The sequence below is a fragment of the Schistocerca cancellata genome, chromosome 4, assembly GCF_023864275.1.
Source record: "Schistocerca cancellata isolate TAMUIC-IGC-003103 chromosome 4, iqSchCanc2.1, whole genome shotgun sequence".
NCBI lineage: Eukaryota > Metazoa > Arthropoda > Insecta > Orthoptera > Acrididae > Schistocerca > Schistocerca cancellata.
Genome location: NC_064629.1, coordinates 567,710,063 through 567,730,253, shown reverse-complemented (window position 1 = coordinate 567,730,253; position 20,191 = coordinate 567,710,063). Strand labels below are relative to the sequence as shown.

Genomic DNA, 20,191 nt, shown 5'->3' with positions numbered 1-20,191 from the left:
ACAAATTATGGAAGAATATGAAGATTTCAAATTTATATAAAAATTTCATACTACTACTTTTCGATCTCGTGCTTGAGAAGCTGGACCGCATGAATGAAATGTGAAACTATTTCCAAACATAAAGCTTTTTGCTTGTAGTAGGCGTGATAGGCATTTGATATTGGTACTTCGTGAATTATATTGTCGTGTTAAAAAAATGTGACAGTTTGTGCTAAAACAGTCTGTTTATTTGGTGCATGTTACAACTGCTGCAATATTAGACAGGCCTATTTCATTTTATGTAGCAGGCAGTGACAAAATACACGTAATGAGATCAACAAACCACATCAGTCTTGGGTACTGTTTGTATTAACAGCTTTTTCGGTATTAGACAACGACAATTCATTTTTTCATGTGGCAAAACGTTTGATGAAGTAATAGATCTTTTCGCAGAAAGGAAAGGACACCATGTAAAGCTGTAGAAAGATTATAGAGAAAAAAGTGCTAGGACTTAAGGACTGAAGAAATGTGTACTGTCTTGCTTGTCACTTGTCTTTGTTGGTTTCATGTATCCTATATTTAATCTTATGTTACAGAAAAAAAATCAAGTTATTAGCTAATAGGCAGTAAAGAGTGCAGATTTTCTGAAGAGTTCTTGTTCCCTGGATTACAAATAATCCCATCCAATATTAATTACGAGGTGGTTTTTTTTTTTTTTTTTTTTCTTTCTTCCCCCCACCCAGGAGAAAATGTATTTTTAACTTGGAAATCCAGGAAAAATCTGGGAATTTTTTTTGTCTTGTTCACATATACACCCTGATAAAGGATACCTTTATGCTTTTATATAGATTATGCAAAATATAAGGTAAACCCAAGTGAAAAGGAAATAAATTTTAATAGTATTATAATTACAGGTCATGTGGAGCAGTAATAAATCATTGCGACTGACATTGATATTCTGACACCAGTGCATAGGAAGGCAGTGGATTGCTCCAGTGTAGAAACTCCTGGATTGCTAGTGGATTCGGCTTTCCATGGTGTTCTGCACTTCATTGTCACAAGTGAACCTCTAACCTTTCATAAGGGGGCAAAGATATGCGAGTCACATGGAGAGTGGTCAGGGCTGTAAGGAAGATCTTCCAGGACTTCCCACAAAATTTTTGAAGGAACTCGAGGATGTTCTTGACCACATGTGGCGTAGCATTGTTCTGGAGAAGCACAATCCCATTTGAGAGCTTGCTCCTGTGTTTGTTCTTTGTAGCCTCAGCAGCATGTTACTGTACTGCTCAGCATTAACTGTGGTAGCTATTCAATAAGTAAAGGTCAGAGGTCCTTCTTCATCGAAAAAGAAACTGAGCATCATTTTTCTGGCCTTCAGGGCAGATTAGGGTGTTTTTGGACAAGGGGAGCCAGGATATTGTCACTACATGTTCATCCATTCGAAGGCAGGGTCAAAGTGGTGATACTACGTTTCATTACATGCAAAATTCTGAGCAATGAAATCTTTTCCTTGCACTGCATATCTCAATAGATGGGTCAAGGAAACACACAGTCTTCTGATTCTGTGAAAGATGGTTGGGCAATCACTGTGTCTAAAGTTTTCCATAACGAAGCTTCCCGTGGATTATGTGATGCACAGTGTTAGCAGGCAGTTCAACAGTAATGTCACGTATGGTGATACGACAATTCATCCATATGAGCACCTCCATCATAGCACTGGTGGTAACAGCATGTGCCTGCCGAGAGCATAGCATATCCTTGTTTACAAATCCCACCTCATAATGCCCACACCACGAGCATATTGTGCACCATGTGAGATATTGTTTTCCGTACACCTCTTTCATGCTGCAATAAATTTGTGAAGCATGTTCCCCTTCTTTGTGCTGATTGGAAGGAATCCATCATGCACTGAACTACAGAAGCAACTCTCCAAAATTGAGGAAATTGCTGCGAAGCCGTTAACTGTGCTTTTGCAACTGGGAATACCACCATGCCACCTTTTGACAAACACATTCAACCCCTGGGGTTACATGTGATGCCACTACAGCGAATATCTCCTTTTCAATTGGGCATGACTCCTTCTGGAAGCATTTCACCATAGGTTGCTGGAGCAGTGAAGTATTCTCTTTTCAGTAAGAGTCGTCAGACAGATGTGCATAACTATATGCTTATAATACTGACATCAATTTGCTGTAGAATTACGGAACACTTTTCATGATCCCATGTTGTTACCTTTTTGGGGAAGAGAAATCTATATAGGAACCAACATGGATTCCACAAAGAATTTTTGAAACTCTGTCCACTCTTAAGATCCAGAAGGCAGTGACTAACAGAACACAGGTTGATGATGTGTTCTTTAACTTCCACTTGGTTCTGTCTAGAAGAGACGTAAATATTAATATCGTATTATTGTCATTAAAAATTCATTAGTTTTTTAACTATTATCATATGGGAAAGGCGGGTTGTTCATTAGAGCTTTAACATTTTTATTCTATGGAAGAGTTTAATTGTTGATCCATTGTTGATAGGCAGATGTTTCAGATATCCGAGATGCTATGGGAACTATTCAAATAATAATACCCACACACAACAGTACATTGCCACATTCTACATTTTAACTGGTTGTACTGAATAAACTCCAATGCATGTGCCAGTTCTTTCTGGAATATTGCCGAGGTCGGAGTGTGTGTATTGCTAAAGCTCGTTGAAGTGAATATGTATCTTAATGAGTATATCAGAAGTTGGAGATGAAATTACCAAGACTCATTATACACTGAAAAGTCGAAATTATTGTTGAGAGAGGTGGTTGTTCATTACATAAGCATGCTGACTGATGATGATTTGATTGCGCTGGAATCTTCAACTTCAGTTTGTCATGAAGCATACGATGGACATACTGGCTGAATAAGTATTTGTTACAGATGAAGAACTCCTCCATGAAAATGAAAACTATGTTGAGGAACCTTTCGAAAAAATTCAGCATAATAGCGCACCAAGTGAATACAAACCAGAAGGGGAAAAAAAAAGAAGAAAGACGGAATATCTATCTCTCTCTCTCTCTCTCTCTCTCTCTCTCTCTCTCTCTCTCTGTATTCTGTAGTAAATATTGCTGTATTATTTTGTAAATGTAAATATTGCAAAGGCACATTGTACATGGGATCTACGAACACTGCACAAAGGATGCATCCAGTTGAAAAAGAAGGAATAAATATCCAAATGGGAAGAAGAAATGAAAAAGGCCCTCAGGGGCTTAGCATTGATTTGCTGGGTATGGATTTGGTGACCTTGGGGCTCATGAGCTGGGGACTGCTAAGCGCCATCAATCCCCTGTCACAGTAAGCTCTGGGTATGCTTCAGCGACCACCGCACAGCATGGCAGTGGAACGTTGTGTGTCTCAGGGAACGGAGATCTTGGCTTGACCGCCTGAATCACAAGGATGGGATAAGCCTATATAAAAAAAACCCTCAATCTCAAGGTATGCTGTGCGCTGATGGGATGCTTGGCTGTTGAGGTGGAACAGTCGTTAGTGGACAGCCACTAGGGAACTTGCTGCACCTCAGTTGTATAAGGCTTACTCAGGCATGTGGGGCTCTGTCTGAGTGGACCCTGGTTTCCCTAGCTGCTTGTTGGACTGAGATGGAACCCTCGAAATCATCTTCTTCTACTCCCAGCAGGAATGGTGTATCACCTGGGAGTATTTACACTCGTTCATCCAAAAGAATGAGAGGGGTTAGTCCTCCTGCTACTAAGAATACTTTGGACTGCAGTAACAGGGCTCATGGAGTCATGAATAACAATGTGTTTCTGGTGATAAAGACGAAGGAGGGGGACATCTGTAAAAGTGTCCCCCTTTTATATCCATAAGGGGTTGGAAGGCCTTGCTGGAAAATTAAAATCTATAGAAATATTGCATAATGGCTCATTGTTGGTCAAAACTAACAGTTCAAAGCAGGTAGACCTTCTTAAGAAATCGCAGAAACTGGATGGCTGTATCATTGTTGAGATGCACACCTCTCTCCACTCAAGTAAGGGCATTGTCATATGCTGAAATATCACGAACATCGACATAGCAGAACTGAAGCAAGAATGGGCATCCCAGGGAATAGTCAATGTGGAGCAACGAACGCACAGGAATAATGGAGCAACTGAAAAGACTGCCACTTTCATTGTCACATTCAATTTTCCGACACTGCCTGAACATTTTATGGCGAGGTTCTTTTGGCTTAATGTTCGGCCATACATTCTAAACCCAATGCGGTGCTATAAATTTTTGACCACACAACCATGTGTTATGGAGGTGAAGCAAGCTGCGGGAACTGCGGAAAAGCCGCTCATGACGCTGGGACTGACTGCCCATTCCACCGACCTGCATCAACTGCTCTGGTAACCACCCACTCTCAAGCCGAGGCTGCCATGTTTTTGCTGAAGTATGTAAAATATAGGAGATAAAAGTGACCAAGCAGATTCCCTATGCTGAAGCCAAAAAAGAATATAAGGCAACAAAACTCCCTGCCTTTGCCACTTCATATTCTTCCATGGTGCAGAAAACTATTCCCAAGGCGGATGCTTCGACACAGACGATGCATAGTGTGCCTGTATTTACCACAAGCACCTTTACTTGCATGTGTACATGTCAAGGGAAAAAGAGTAAGGACAAAGCAATCCAGGCAGCTGCACCAGGAAAGACCAGTCTGCATACAGAACGTACAAGGAAAGCAGAGAGCCTCTCAATGCCCTTTTTCCCTCTCATCCTCGAAGGGACAGGGTGCAGAGAAAGGCTCATGACGTTCAGGTCAAAAGCTGCCGCGAGTACTGTTGGACGTCATTCTTTCCCATATGATTGCTGAGAAGGATATCATGGAGTTAGATGCCTTGGATCCAGACAGCCCCTCCACTCCCCCTCGCTCTTAAAGTGCTTCAGCTTCCCGGTGCAAGGATAGGGGTAAATTAAAACTGCACCGATGACATGGCTTCCATACGACAGTGGAACATGAATGGGTTCAGGACTCATGTGGAGGACCTGAAACTCTTAGCACAGACATGTCCCTTGTGCTTTTGTTCACAAGAAATGCATTTTAAAGATACAGATGTCCCTGTGCTACAGGGATACACACTATACTGCACGGATGACCTATTGGGGGAAAGGGCCAAGGGCGGTGTTGCAGTGTTTGTCACTAATGCGCACCACTCCTCTGCTCTCCCCTTGGCTACTGACCTGCAAGCAACTGCAGTTCACATTCATGCATGTTGAAGGATCACTGTTTGCTCACTGTATTTACCTCTGCAAGATGCAGTAGACTCTGAGGCTCTCACGGATCTTATCACACAACTCCCATGACCATTCCTCCTCCTGGGAGACTTCAATGCCTATCATGGCCTGTGGAGCTCAACCAATACTTGCCCTCGGGGTTAGGTTTTGGAGGGCCTCATGACGTCTCATGAGCTGTGCGTCCTCATCACGGGTACTCACACACATTTCTCTACTGCTACTGGGTCATTCTCAGCCATCAACCTCTCTTTCTGTTCTCCCGCCCTCGCCGACTGTTCAGTGCGAGGTCATTGATGACCTTCATTCCAGTGACCACTTCCCAAATCACCTTCACCTACTAAATGGCTCACCACCTGAAATTAAGCCCCCAAAGTGGATAGTCAGCAGGACTAACTGAACGCGTTTCAGCCAGCTGGCTGTGTTTGAACACTGCGACAGCGTCCAAGGATTGGTGGATCATATCATGAGTGATCCGTTGTAGCCCTGACTTCTCCATCCCACATGTCCTCAGGTCATCTTAGGAGGAGACCAGTACCAGACAGATGAATGCCATTCCGCGATCCAGGAAAGGTGTGTGGCTCTTCAAAATTTTAAATACTGACCGACAGCAGACAACCTTAGGGCCTTTCGAGTCGCGAGGGCCAAGGCTCGATGCATCATTAGTGAGGGTAAGAAAAGGTCATGGCAAGTGTTCCTGGACTCCATCAATCGTTCTACTTCTTCTATAAAGGTATGGGAAGCCATCCGGAGGATTTCTGGTAAACGCATCTGTTTACCAATAGCAGCAATGCTGAAACAGGGTGCCTCCAAACAACACCCTGAGACATTACTCATACGCTGGCTGAACATTTTGCACGAAATACTGCCAATGCAAGCTAGAATTTGGCATTTCGTCACTATCATGCTACTGTAGAGAGGGAAAAGTTGGACTTCAGGTCCAACAGTTTCGAGGCCTACAGCTCCACCATCTCCATGTGGTGAATCAGCCCGGACTGAGATTCATTACACTGCACCCGGTCGTGACCAAATCTGGTGCTGCATGCTTCGACATTTGGCAGCGGCTTCAGACGAAATCCTCCTCAAATGTTTTAGTCCAATATGGCAGACAGGCAACTTCCCCAACTCGTGGAGGTAGGCAATTCTGATCACTCTCCTCAAACCAAGAAAGGACTGCACATGTCCCAGTAGTTATCGAAGTATCGCCTTAATGAGCTGTGTAGGAAAGACCCTGGAGCAAATGGTTAACCATCGTCTGGTCTGGTTGTTAGAGACCATGCAACTCCTTAGCCACTCTCAGTGTGGATTCCTAAGATTTCAGTCCATTGTCAACAATCTAACCCTCCTAGAGGTAGCTATTCAGCAGGCTTTCCTCTGTAAGCATCACTGTATCGACATATTCTTAGATGTAAGTAAAGCATACGATACTACTTGGAGACACTGTATTCTTGCACTACTGCATCAGTGGGGCTTTTGTGGCCACTTCTCCATCTTCATATGGTCTTTCCTGTCTCGGCGGTTTTTTAGTACCTGAGTTTGTGACGCACTGTCTGATCAATTTGAGCAGGAGAATGGTGTTCGTCAGGGCAGTGTTTTAAGTGTTACCCTCTTTGCCTAGTCATCAACAGTATCACCTATGGTAAGGAGTCCTGTACAGTGCTCCATATTTGCAGACGATTTTGCTGTTTTCTGTTCCTTCTCCATTGTTGCAACAGCGAGCCGTCAGTTGCAACTTACAGTGCAGAGGTTAGAGGAATGGGCTGCAAAGATGGGCTTCCAGTTTTCTTCAGGGTGTGTGTGTGTGTGTGTGTGTGTGTGTGTGTGTGTGTGTGTGTGTGTGTTCTCATTTTAATTGTTCTCATTGTCTTTTTAATTTATCTTACTTGAATATGAGGACACCATCCTACGTTTTAGAGATCCTGATTGTCGTGATTACCACACCCGAGAGACCTGAAATCCTTCAGTTTTATCGGCTGTTGTGCATTTGCTGCTGGACTATGTTTGCACGGTGTATGGGTTAGTGAGGCCCTCTTACTTGTGGATCATTGACGCTGTCCATCATGAGGGGATTCAGCTAGCCACAGGTGCTTATCGGACCTGTCCCATACCTAGCATATGTGCTGAGGCGGGGGAACAAGTTCCGTGCAGCTCCAATTTCACTCATACACCATACTGTTGCTCTTCCACCTCTGGAATGTCTTTTTACCAACCGTCCACGAGCCATGATGCCATTTGGCATCTGTGTGCAGCGTGTGCTGGAGTCACTCTCTGTGGAACCAGTATGACCACAAATCCAGGGTTTTAACAATCTGCCGCCCTGATTACTGGAGAGGCCCAGAATGATTTTAGATTTGGTGTGTTACAGGAGAGAAAGAGCACTTCTGCTTCCATTTTTAATGCGCTATTCTCTGATATTTTACCTGAGTACCATAACCATATAGTTGTTTTTACGGATGGGTCCAAGCAGTGGGACTCTGTTGTTGCTCTGTCATTTTCCCGGCTCATGTCTTCAAGCTCAGACTGTCTCCAGACTTCAACACAGAATTATATGCAATCTTGCGTGCACTGGAGTGGATGAGACGTTCTCCCAGTGTTAGATTTCTCATCTGCTCAGATTCTCTGAGTGCCAATGTTTGTACCCAGCAGATACAGTAACCAAGAATATTCAGGATACCCTCCTACAACTATAAAGCCTGGGGAAGGTGGTGTCTTCCTGCTGGGTACCTGGGCACATTGGAATTGTGGGGAATTAAAGGGTGGATCGAGCAGCCAAGGAGGCGTGTCATGATCCTCTGGTATTTCGGTGTGCTATCCCCCTGCCTGCTATCATCTTACTGTTGAAGGATTGGAAAAGGGCACAGGTCATCCCCGTTTTCAAGAAGGGACGTCGAACAGATGTGCAGAACTATAGACCTATATCTCTAACGTCGATCAGTTGTAGAATTTTGGAACACATATTGTGTTCGAGTATAATGACTTTTCTGGAGACTAGAAATCTACTCTGTAGGAATCAGCATGGGTTTCGAAAAAGACGGTCATGTGAAACCCAGCTCGCGCTATTCGTCCACGAGACTCAGAGGGCCATAGACACGGGTTCACAGGTAGATGCCGTGTTTCTTGACTTCCGCAAGGCGTTCGATACAGTTCCCCACAGTCGTTTATTGAACAAAGTAAGAGCATATGGACTATCAGACCAATTGTGTGATTGGATTGAGGAGTTCCTAGATAACAGGACGCAGCATGTTATTCTCAATGGAGAGAAGTCTTCCGAAGTAAGAGTAATTTCAGGTGTGCCGCAGGGGAGTGTCATAGGACTGTTGCTGTTCACAATATACATAAATGACCTGGTGGATGACATCGGAAGTTCACTGAGGCTTTTTGCAGATGATGCTGTGGTGTATCGAGAGGTTGTAACAATGGAAAATTGTACTGAAATGCAGGAGGATCTGCAGCGAATTGACGCATGGTGCAGGGAATGGCAACTGAATCTCAATGTAGACAAGTGTAATGTGCTGCGGATACACAGAAAGATAGATCCTTTATCATTTAGCTACAAAATAGCAGGTCAGCAACTGGAAGCAGTTAATACCATAAATTATCTGGGAGTACGCATTAGGAGTGATTTAAAATGGAATGATCATATAATGTTGATTGTCGGTAAAGCAGATGCCAGACTGAGATTCATTGGAAGAATCCTAAGGAAATGCAATCCGAAAACAAAGGAAGTAGGTTACAGTACGCTTGTTCGCCCACTGCTTGAATACTGCTCAGCAGTGTGGGATCCGTACCAGATAGGGTTGATACAAGACATAGAGAAGATCCAACGGAGAGCAGCGCGCTTCATTACAGGATCATTTAGTAATCGCGAAAGCATTACGGAGATGATAGATAAACTCCAGTGGAAGACTCTGCAGGAGAGACGCTCAGTAGCTCGGTACGGGCTTTTGTCAAAGTTTCGAGAACATACCTTCACCGAAGAGTCAAGCAGTATATTGCTCCCTCCTACGTATATCTCGCGAAGAGACCATGAGGATAAAATCAGAGAGATTAGAGCCCACACAGAGGCATACCGACAATCCTTCTTTCCACGAACAATACGAGACTGGAATAGAAGGGAGAACCGATAGAGGTACTGAAGGTACCCTCCGCCACACACCGTCAGGTGGCTTGCGGAGTATGGATGTAGATGTAGATGAAGTACAAAGTCATGTGTCTATGGGAAGACAAGTGGCTGGCAGTGACTGATAACAAGCTCAGTGTCACCAAGCCCACAACTCGGACGTAGAGTACTTCCTTACAGCCACATCAGTGAGACGAGGTACTTCTTACTCATCTTCGCATAGGCTACAGCAAGAGGACCCTCCAATGTGTGGTGCTCGTGGCATGCAGATCACGGTGCGCCACATTTTATTGGACTGGATCAGACTGCGGCGGGTTTGCCACCGGATCTGTCATCTATTTTATGTAATGATCAAATGAATGTGCTTAGGGTTTTAAAGTTTTGTGAACTGTCCAACATTCTTAACAAGATTTCACTGAGATGTTCTTAATGTGTCAAAGGGTGTCAGCCAGTCACATTTCCCTGTGATTTTCTTTTATTTCATGTGTATTTTGTTTTCTCTGTGTTTTAATTTCTTGATTAGCTCTCTTCCTTTCTAATTGGTTTTAGTGTGTGTGAGTGTGCACGTGATACAGAGTGACTGTGTGGTCATTTCGAGTGCATGTGTGTACAATACTTTTAGTTCATCTCCACATTTGTTTGTTTGGTGTAAGGTTGCTGATGACCTCACCATTGGGCACCCATCAGATCCACACACACACACACACACACACACACACACACACACACACACACAATGAAAAAGGTGGGAATCAGTCTCATAAGTATGCAATTTATCGATTGCTGGACATATGATGGTTTTTTGAAACTGGAGGAAGTTATCAACAAGTGAATGCATGGGATTTGCAACCCTGGACCCTGGCAGCAGCAGAGCAGTTTGCAGATTTTGAGTTTAAAGTCTCTGAGATGGGTCAAGAAGTTACCATGTAACCACAGCTTTAGAAAAAACCTTGGCATCTGTAGAGATTTTTCATATGCAGACATTGAAATTAATACCTACTACCAATAAAGATTTCATTATTAACACTGACCAGACAGGTAAATTATCACAGATCACTTTTGTGAAAAAAGGAACAAAAACAAACTTTAAACAAAGGCACGGCATGAATAAAGTTACACATACATACACTGCACAATATTCTCTAACTCTTGTCTGGGAAATTGCTAACAAAAGTATTTGTTTGTTTGCAAGAAGTAACTGGTAAATTTAGCCCTTGAATTCGGCACACAGTAAACAAATATTCTCAAAAATATTAAATGTTGTAATTATGCCATCAAAATCTAGAAAGCTAACAACAGGAATGTTCATCGAATTCCTTAACAATTGTCCAATGCTTTATATGGGGAAAGAAAAGCTCCTGTTGAGTATTGACTCTTGGAGTGTCCAAAGCCCGAATTATATAATTAGCGCTTTCAAGATGAGGAAAAGTCACCAGCATGCACAATTAAAGTGATTCACTCAAATTGTACTCCTATCATCAATTAAAAAATCCAGTAAAGTGTATACAAAAATGTACATATCTCACTGAAAATTATAGAGAGAAATTCTTGCAAAGACTGTATAAAAAAGAATTAACAGTACATCATCAGGTGTGATCACCAATATTTAATGAAATGATCCCATATGCCTGGTATGCTTTCAAACTTTATAAGAAAGAGGAATTGTTATGAATGTCAGTGGAGTATGTTTTTGCACAGACCTTCCACAAAAATATTGTTCATGTAAAAATTCTTTTTTTATAAATTGTGGCAGATGTCAAGGTAGTTTTTGTTTTCAGTGTTTTTATGATAATTATCATTCAAATTCTTGTATGTAAAAAATTTAAAACAGTTGTAATGTAAAGAAGTTACTTTTATTCTATCAGATAAATTGTTATTCTGCCAGACAAATTGTTATAGTTGCAATAAAAGTTTTATTTAACTATTTTAAAATACAATATCACTTTTAATTTGTTTCATTAGATCTATCAAACAGTTGGATCATGTATAAAATAAAATCATTAATGATTTTGTTGACAATAGTTAGGTTATTCATTTTACTTGAAAATACTTATAATTATTATCAAAGAAATAAATTGATGGCAGTACAGATTGAAACCAGGTCAGCAGATTAAAAATCAAGCATGCTCCCAATGAGCTATTTTTATACTGGTTCAGGCATTCATTAAACTGGTATACAAAGTGTGGGTAAAACTTTGAAACCATTTCTTTTCTCAGTACTGACTGGCCAGCATGTTTTACTACTGCTACAGAATAACACACTTTAACTAAATTACTAGCCAACCAAGCTTCATTCCAATCCGAATTTCCTAAGTCGTGCTCTCCCCTTGTAAGATCAAACAGAATAATGAAATATGTATATTTTTTAACTGCTCTAGTTTATCCCTCCCTCCTCTCTCTCTCTCTCTCTCTCTCTCTCTCTCTCTCTCTCTCTCTCTCTCCCCCTCTCTTTTTCCCCCTTCTCTCCACATTCCTCCATTCTGCCACCTTCCGGTTTTTTGTTTTTTTGAGAAATTCCAGTTATTTGAGCAACTTATGATGTACTAAGAGATGCTATTGTGATCTGATCTTTGCACAGAACATATATTAATACTTGACTTTCTCATTGCTTTCCAGGATACTGTGGTCAGTAAAGAAAGCCTTGAAGCAAACTTGTATATCATTGCAGCTTAGTTGTAGTGTGATGGCAGCTCATGTGCCTGAAGAAGAGAACCTACAGAAATAAGGAAAATTTTGTTTTGTGCACATATGTCATCAATCTGCATGTTTGTACACCATAGCCCATAAGGAACTGAAGCCTATCTCAGTACGAGAGGAGTAGTTTGTGTTAACAAATTTTTGTATGTATGTCTATGGCAACCATTTGGCCATTTTGTCTGTTTTCAGATTTTTTAATTTTTATAGATACATATAATTATTTTATTATAATTGAAGCCAATGGTGCACTGTTCAGAATAGCTCCATGGATAATTTATTTTACATGTTGATTGATGATGACTGTTATAAATCGAAACAGTAATTTCAAGGACACCTTAGGTGATTATCATTGGTGAAATGTGTATGTATTTTGAAATACAGCACAAGTAATGCATTACAGGAATACTAATTATGATGAACCAAAATTCTGAGTAGGTATGTGGAGTTTTATTAATACAGCAAGCAGAACTGTGTAGAGGCTGGCCTCGTCACTGAATGCCAGATATCCGAGTGCCCATTTCTGTTACTCATATTTTAATTTTTTACTGTGATGAAAATATTTGTCTTAACATTTCTCACTGTAGATTGAGTAATGGACAGTTTAAAGATTATATATTTTACTTGGGTATGAAACTCGTGATTTGAAGAGCTCAGTTAATATGAGCAAATCGCAGAATTTTTCACATTATTGTTTGTGATAATTACAAAAAATTGTCTACATCGTTATAATTTGTTGATCATGTACATTATATGTTTTGAGCTTGATTTGTGGGTATAGAAATATGAACATTCGTGTAAACTTGAATAGGATTCTATGTGCTCCATTTTTTCTTATATGTTGTTTTTAATTTTTGTGTATTTTATTCCTTTCTCACAATGAGAATGACAGACAGTGGTAGAACCACATTTTATTCAGATGGACAGAAGTAAGTTGCATTTGAGTCATGGGAAGTCCAAGGTAGGAATAATATTTGAATAGGTTGATGATGGATCACAAAAATGTTAGTTGAACTGAAAAAAAAGGTCTACTATTTCCTCTCCTCCCTTTCTCTTTTTTGCAGTTTGGGGGATAATATTTATATGTATTTAGCTCTTTTATTGTTGCCATTGTATGGTCCTGTTTCTTAAGCAAGCCTTTCTGCTGCACATTGGCCTTGTGTGTCCTATGTCACATGTGCACCACATTTATGTGTAAGCCTACAGTATGGTGGAAGCTCATCTTAGGAGAGAGATGGCTGCCAAAAATTATGAATAAGAGGGACATAAAGGTGCAAACACAGCTCTATGAAAAAATGTGGATATTTCTTTTCACAGAAACTGATGACGTACATACATGAGTAGCTTTTGCATTGAGTTAAACAATCTGCAGATATCAAAAGTTACCTGATCTGTTAAGGTACATATCCTTCACACATTACATTCTTCCTACTTCTAATTCGGGAACTTCCTGTAAAAAAAAGCGAGACTTCAAATAAAATACTGTGTTGATTTCTTTCCTTTGTTATTAGTTATATCATAGCCTGTCTTTGCCTTTTTTGTCCTAGCACTTTCTTTTTTATGTTTTTTTTATATGTTGTATGTAATAGTCAAAGAGGGGAGAATGTGTTATAATAGCAATGCACTCAGTTTAGCCAGGAACAAGTTTTCTGGGTTTGTGGTAGGGCTTACCAAGCTGGAATAATATTCAAATGGTTAATGATTTGCTCGACATGCATTGAGCAGTGCATATTTGTGCAAGTTTGTGTGTGTGTGTGTGTGTGTGTGTGTGTGTGTGTGTGGACTATATCTTCAGGAAAACTTTAAATTGAAGAGAGAGGTAGAAATTGCATTTTTTTAGGAAGTAAACTTGAAAATGCATTATAGGTTTGTTAAATACATCAAAGAAACTCATAACTACTACTAGTACAACTACTACTACTACTACTACTACTACTACTATAATAATCACTATTATTATTATTTTTTTTTATTATTGTCAGGATGTGGTATGCCTCTTTTCTGAACTGGCCATTGTTCCACAAATCAACCTTGAGTGGCCATGTGCACCGCATTTACATGCAAAGGGTGCAGTATAAAGACAACATAGTACAGAGTTTGTAACCACACATTACGAGTAAGAGTGAAGTAAAGATACAAATACGGATGTTTCACATTACAGTAACTGACAGGATAAAAGTGGGAGTAACTTTGACAGTAATCCAAAAGCTTCTGTAGGTATCGGGTATCTCCTGATGTTTCAGATTGTATGTACAAAAATAATCATCTGTGTATTGTATGTAAACAAAAACCAAAATCCTGTAAAAGGACAACAGTGTGACTTTCAGTAAACACTGTGTATATCTCAGTTCTTACTGTTCTGTTTTCTGTGTATCTTTTTGACAATTTTATTTTGTGCTCGAAATGGAAAGGAAAGACAATGGCAGACCTGTATTCTATTCCGTCAGACACAAGTAAGTCATATTTGTGGCTGAGGAAGTCCAAGAACAAGACCTAAATAGATTTGTTAGCTTTACTTGACAGATGTAGATGTCTGTGTGTGTTACATCACACCGAGCAAGGTGGCACGTTGGATAGCACACTGGACTCTCACTCAGGAGAACAACGGTTCAAATCCACGTCTAGCCATCCATATTTAGGTTTTCCACAATTTCCCTAAATTGCTCCTGGCAAATGCCGTGTTGTTTCCTTTGAAAGGACACAGACAATCTCTATCCCCAAACCTGGAACATTCTGAGCTTGTGCTCCATCTGTAATGACCTTGATGTCGACAGGACATTAAACACTAATCTTCCTTCCTTCATGTTATTTAACCAGTTAAATGTGTGTAAAATCAGTCCGTTAACTAGGTCTTTGTAGTGTTCTTCGGGGGATGGCGGAAATCCAGAGAGAAATGGAGAGGATGCTCCAACGTGTCAAAAACTGCAAAAGGAACTAATGAATCTCAAAATTATGGAGTGGTGTTAGCTATGAAGTTGCGTTGCTTTATTCTTGTCAACAGAATTGGTGTTATTTCATTATCTATTTAGAACATTAGTTACACAAATGAAAAAGAAAAGGAAATGATGAATAGATAATGGCAAGTTATGACTTCAATCATACAAGATGATAAAATGTTGGATTATTAAAAACTTTTAAGCAGAGAGAAGGTACACAATGTAATAAGAAAAAGAAAGTAGTACTGCCGCAAAAAGTTAATTAAGTACTATTAGTACCATTAAACATGGCAGTAGCACTCTGTTGGTCACTGCTAAATGCACTGCATTCCTTATAACTTGAGATGCTTGGACAACATCAGAGTAAGAAAATGTGGAGAGTGATGTGTTTGAATGAAAGTAATGTTTCTAACAGCAAAAAAATGATAACTGTATTAATGGAGATGACAAAAGGTACTCATTTGGCTGAAGTGCATAAAAATAATGCAGCACAGTGGAGAGAATCTGGAAATTATATAGATTCTAAGGAAAAGAAAACTGCATTATGCTCTGAAGGGAAGATATCTCAACAAAGGGCATTTGTAAATTGGCTGGCACTACAGAATTAAGGACTACAGACAGAAATGTACAAAGTAATCTTTGGTTTTTCATTCATCCATATAATACACAACAGTAAAGAACCAGTTGTATAATTACATTTATACAATTTAAACAGATGAAATCAAAAGATAAACTAAGGATGTTTTGAAGACACTGTATCCTTATGAATATTGAAACATACATTTATAAGACCAGGAAACCTTTAAAATGTTTTCTTTTAAAGTAGCTACAGATGTTTAGTATGTGCCATGGAGAAGATACAGAAAGCCTTTGATTTAAATAGGCACCCTCCAAATCCACCATATTACTTTAGGAATATATTGTCCGTACAACTTCGGAGCAGACACATGGAAAATGTCTTTGAGACTTGTAAAAAATTAAATTCTTTGCATATGTATGACAACATTTCATTATAATATATTTTAGTGTTTCTTGCAAGCTTTTTATATGGAATAGCAGGACTTACTAAAATAGTCAGCATGTCTGCAATATGTACTGAGTTTACTGGGTGTCATAAATTACGTTAGACAAATGCTGAGATGGTTGTTTCAGCAAGGTTATGGCCAATTTCTGTACCCATACTTGCCCAGCTAAGCTTTCACTGCATCTCCAGTGATCCTGACATAAGTATGATGTTAAACTGTCATCTCTATTGCTTTCATTTTATCAAAGTAATATATATTTACTTATTTCGATCTTATTGTTTGGCTCATTTAGTGAGCATCGTGTCCAGCACACAGGTCCAGCTATACTTTGATAAATAATGTCAAACAAAATTAGTATTTCTGAAGAATTACTAATTTAGATTTATCTCACTGCATTTGCAATATGACACACTGACTTTGGATAACATACTGCAAAAATATAAAAGCTAGGGCGTACATAGCTTGTGCAATTAATAGTCAAGAAATGAGTTCCTGTGTACTTGGCAAAGTACTCCAGATGTGTACCGAGCGAGGTGGCGCAGTGGTTAGCACACTGGACTCGCATTCAGGAGGGCGACGGTTCAATCCCGTATTTGGCCATCCTGATTTAGGTTTTCCGTGATTTCCCTAAATCGCTTCAGGCAAATGCTGGGATGGTTCCTTTGAAAGGGCACAGCTGACTTCCTTCCCCATCCTTCCCTAATCCAATGAGAATGATTATCTCGCAGTTTGGTCTCTTTCCCCCAAATCAACCCAACTCAACTCCAGGTGTGTAAAAGATAATGGTGTTTACCAAATCATGATACGAGTTATAGAATTAAACGACATATTTTGCACTGCGGGCCCCAAAGAACGAAAGTTATGAATTATAGAAGTTGTGAAAAACAGCAAACTTAGCTTTCATATGGAAATGACAAGCAGCACAATCCATGCACTACATCTGACATGACAGACTGAGCATATGTTAGAACTTGTGGCATAAAGTACCTGATGAACCAGTACGAATAAAAATGAGAATGTAGTGTGAAAAAGGTTTCATGGAATTAAGCCGTGCATATTTACTGCTCCATTGCTCTGTACCTGAATTCTGATAACGTAATAATCCAAAACATAAATAACAAAGATCTCAAATATAAAATGATAGTTCTATAAGAAGAAGATGCCCTTGGTATACCTTGTCCTTTAAATGCTTATGCTGATAGGTATTGTCACATCTCATTTGTTAATTTGTATTATGACTGGCACAACAATCACCTTGATTGGTGTGATACACTCATTCGCTAAAGTAGGATGCCCTCCTAGTATCATACTGCACATATCATTCCAGCTATTCTCATGGCAATATTCTGCAGTTGGTGTTGATTTCAGATGCCGAAACAATCACTTCACAAAAGTGTAACTAACACTTAATTCTCTAGACTATCTAATAACATGTGGGACATAACTCATTGAAAAGAAGGTTGAACAGTTAACCTAGATAGTGTGTTCAGTGTTATAGTTTCGCAGAAACGTAAGGGTATTTTCTTCTCACAAAGGACCATGCAAGCATCTCATCCATATTTTTTAAACATTTATTCTCAGCATATAAATGTGTGTCCAGGATCTGCTTAATGATATTAAATATTAATTGTAGATTGGTACATGCACAGAACTGTGATACTGTAAAGATTAATCGAGCTATCTGCACTAAAAATATCATATATAAAGTTGAGATTGTGGCATGTTTAATTAATTGGACTAACATCAAATGTTCAGAATGGCCATAAATCTTTCCTGGTATGCTTACAAATGTAATGGGCCAGATTCTGACAAGGTTATCAGTGAAGTAAGCTCAGAAAGCAGTAGCCAGTATATACTCATTTTCAGATAAAAATACGTGCACTGCTATCCGAGTATCTAGTTATGGTAGATGTGTTTATCAGCTGCAGTGAGAATCCACAGTCAAAGAGAAGTTGAAAGTTTTAATATACTTTGGTTTATAAATCATTTTATGTTTGTTACAAAACTACAGGATGTGTAGATACTGAACTGTGATAATCATAGAAAAACTAAGAGTCGGGCATATATTTTCACATTTTGTAATTGTAAGATCTGCACTGAATTCACTTCATAAAAATAAACTTAACAAGAGAAGTATTAAGTTGCCTGAATTCAAATGTATATTGTTTGAAATTGTAGATGTAAATGTAGAATGCCTATTTGTTATTAATGGAAGCTATATTCATTTAGATGAAAGTGCAACATAAGATGTAACTGAGATTTAATAGTTTCAAGCTATAATTTGATTTCTTAGTCTATTGACTATAATTATTTCACAAATTGTCATTTTCTCCAATTTGTGCTACTTATATAAGTTTTATTTCAAGAGGCATCACAGCAGATTTACATGTCTGCTTACTATTGTAGTACAAGCTTTTAACATGAATAAGCAAGTTTTTTCCTTGATAAAATATGAAGAGAAGTCAGTATTGAGTGCTTTATATCTACCTTCCTGTTCTTTGGAAGGATCAGAGTTTTAAGTTTCATGTGAATAAAGTATTCTGATTTAAAGTCCACCTTTATGTTGTGTGTTTTTATTTTTGTTTTTAATTTGACTATCAGATTCATTTGAATTATTTACCTTAGATATGGACGTATTCAGTGTCACAGCCACATAGTATAATGGTGATTGTAACAGAAATGGATTATGTTAGTTATAAAGTTTTCGAAAAATCTTGCAACTTTTCTCCATGCTTCTGAAAGTTGTGTTTGTGCATGATTATTCCTATGTCAGGAACAAAATCAGGTATTCTTACATCAAACTTGCTACAATGTAATTTTTTTTTTATAAACGATACTGACATGTTGCAGTCACAAGTGGACATAAAAGCTCTTGCCACAAAGTTGAGATTTTTACATTGCACTAAAGCTAGGGAGACTTTTTGACACCCCAGTAAATTACAGCCCCTATCATACCAAAAATACTACTTTTCTCAATATATTGAAGATTGCTCAACTTATGGAAATAACAGACAACAACAACTATCGTATACGGACCTCAGAGAAGCTCAGCATAATCCTTCTGGCCTCAATCTCTGCTAGCCCCTTATCTCACACCCACTCTCTTCCCTGCAGTCTCCCTTTCCTCTGTTTTTGTCACCTCTCCTGCCCACTCTTCCATATCATTGTCATCGTGCACTACATAAACTCACTTATACATTCCTATCCCTTCACCTGCTGCATCCTATCCTGTGCACCTGCTGTCTCCATCTCAGATGTAGGTCTTTCGGTGCGTGCAGGTGATGTCATGAAAAGTCTTCACTGTAAGGGTATTTTGGAGAAACATATGCTAAAAAGCATATGCAATGAAACTGGATTTTTCAAAACATAAATGACCCAAAGGATTGTCAGATATGTCCAAGAATATCGTAGGAAGAAAAAGATAAAGATTTTGATATGGCCAAGTCAAAGTCTAAATTTAAATTCAGTAGACCCAGTGTAGGATGTGCTGACAATATTTGTTAGATGGAGGACTTTACTGAAATGAGCAAATTTCTATTAAAGTCTACAGTTTGAGTTTTGGGGGGGGGGGGGGGGGGGAATTCTTTGGGGGTGCAGATGCAGTAGTATGTATGACTGAATCTGTGCCTGCAAGATGTGCTGCTGTAATAGCAAGAAAGGGCTACGCAACTTGTTAACATTACTTTTCACAGAATGATTTATTTATTTTGTTTCTTTACAACACGCGACCTGTGGATGTCTGAACTTTATTTTCTAACACAAGATATATCGTTACTAGGATCATTATTTTGTTGTAAAAATATGGCACAATGATTATTTTATGTATGTTCCGTACATTGAATAATACTGCCAGTATAAAGCAGGGGACAAAACTCTTACGACTGCCATTTAAGTACAGTGGAATGCAGTGAATGAGATTGAAATATTTGAAAATGTAGTACAGATTAAATAATGTGCAAATGAAAATAGGCTGATTTGTGACAAGCATATCTTCTTTTTTTTCCTTTTCTTTAAAAAGATCTGAACAATGCAAATATGTCATTTAATTGGATGAACATCTGCCTATATCCAGTTCACAGCTGCAGACATTAATGTTATAAATGTTATGTTGTTTATTTGGTCCTTCACTATGTAACTTAACAACACACAAATTATTTGTGTTGCACAAAT

At 39.1% G+C, this 20,191-nt stretch overlaps 1 protein-coding gene across 2 annotated transcripts in view; it reads left to right on the top strand.

Annotated features, from left to right (window-relative positions):
- Positions 1 to 18,576, top strand: part of LOC126183523 (polycomb protein Scm) — a 194,474-nt gene extending 175,898 nt beyond the window's left edge. For both annotated transcript variants that reach the window (XM_049925582.1, XM_049925583.1), the window contains exon 15: positions 11,983 to 18,576. The gene's annotated coding sequence lies outside the window, so the exon portion shown is untranslated. The remainder of the gene's footprint in view (positions 1 to 11,982) is intronic.
- Positions 18,577 to 20,191: the final 1,615 nt, after the last annotated feature.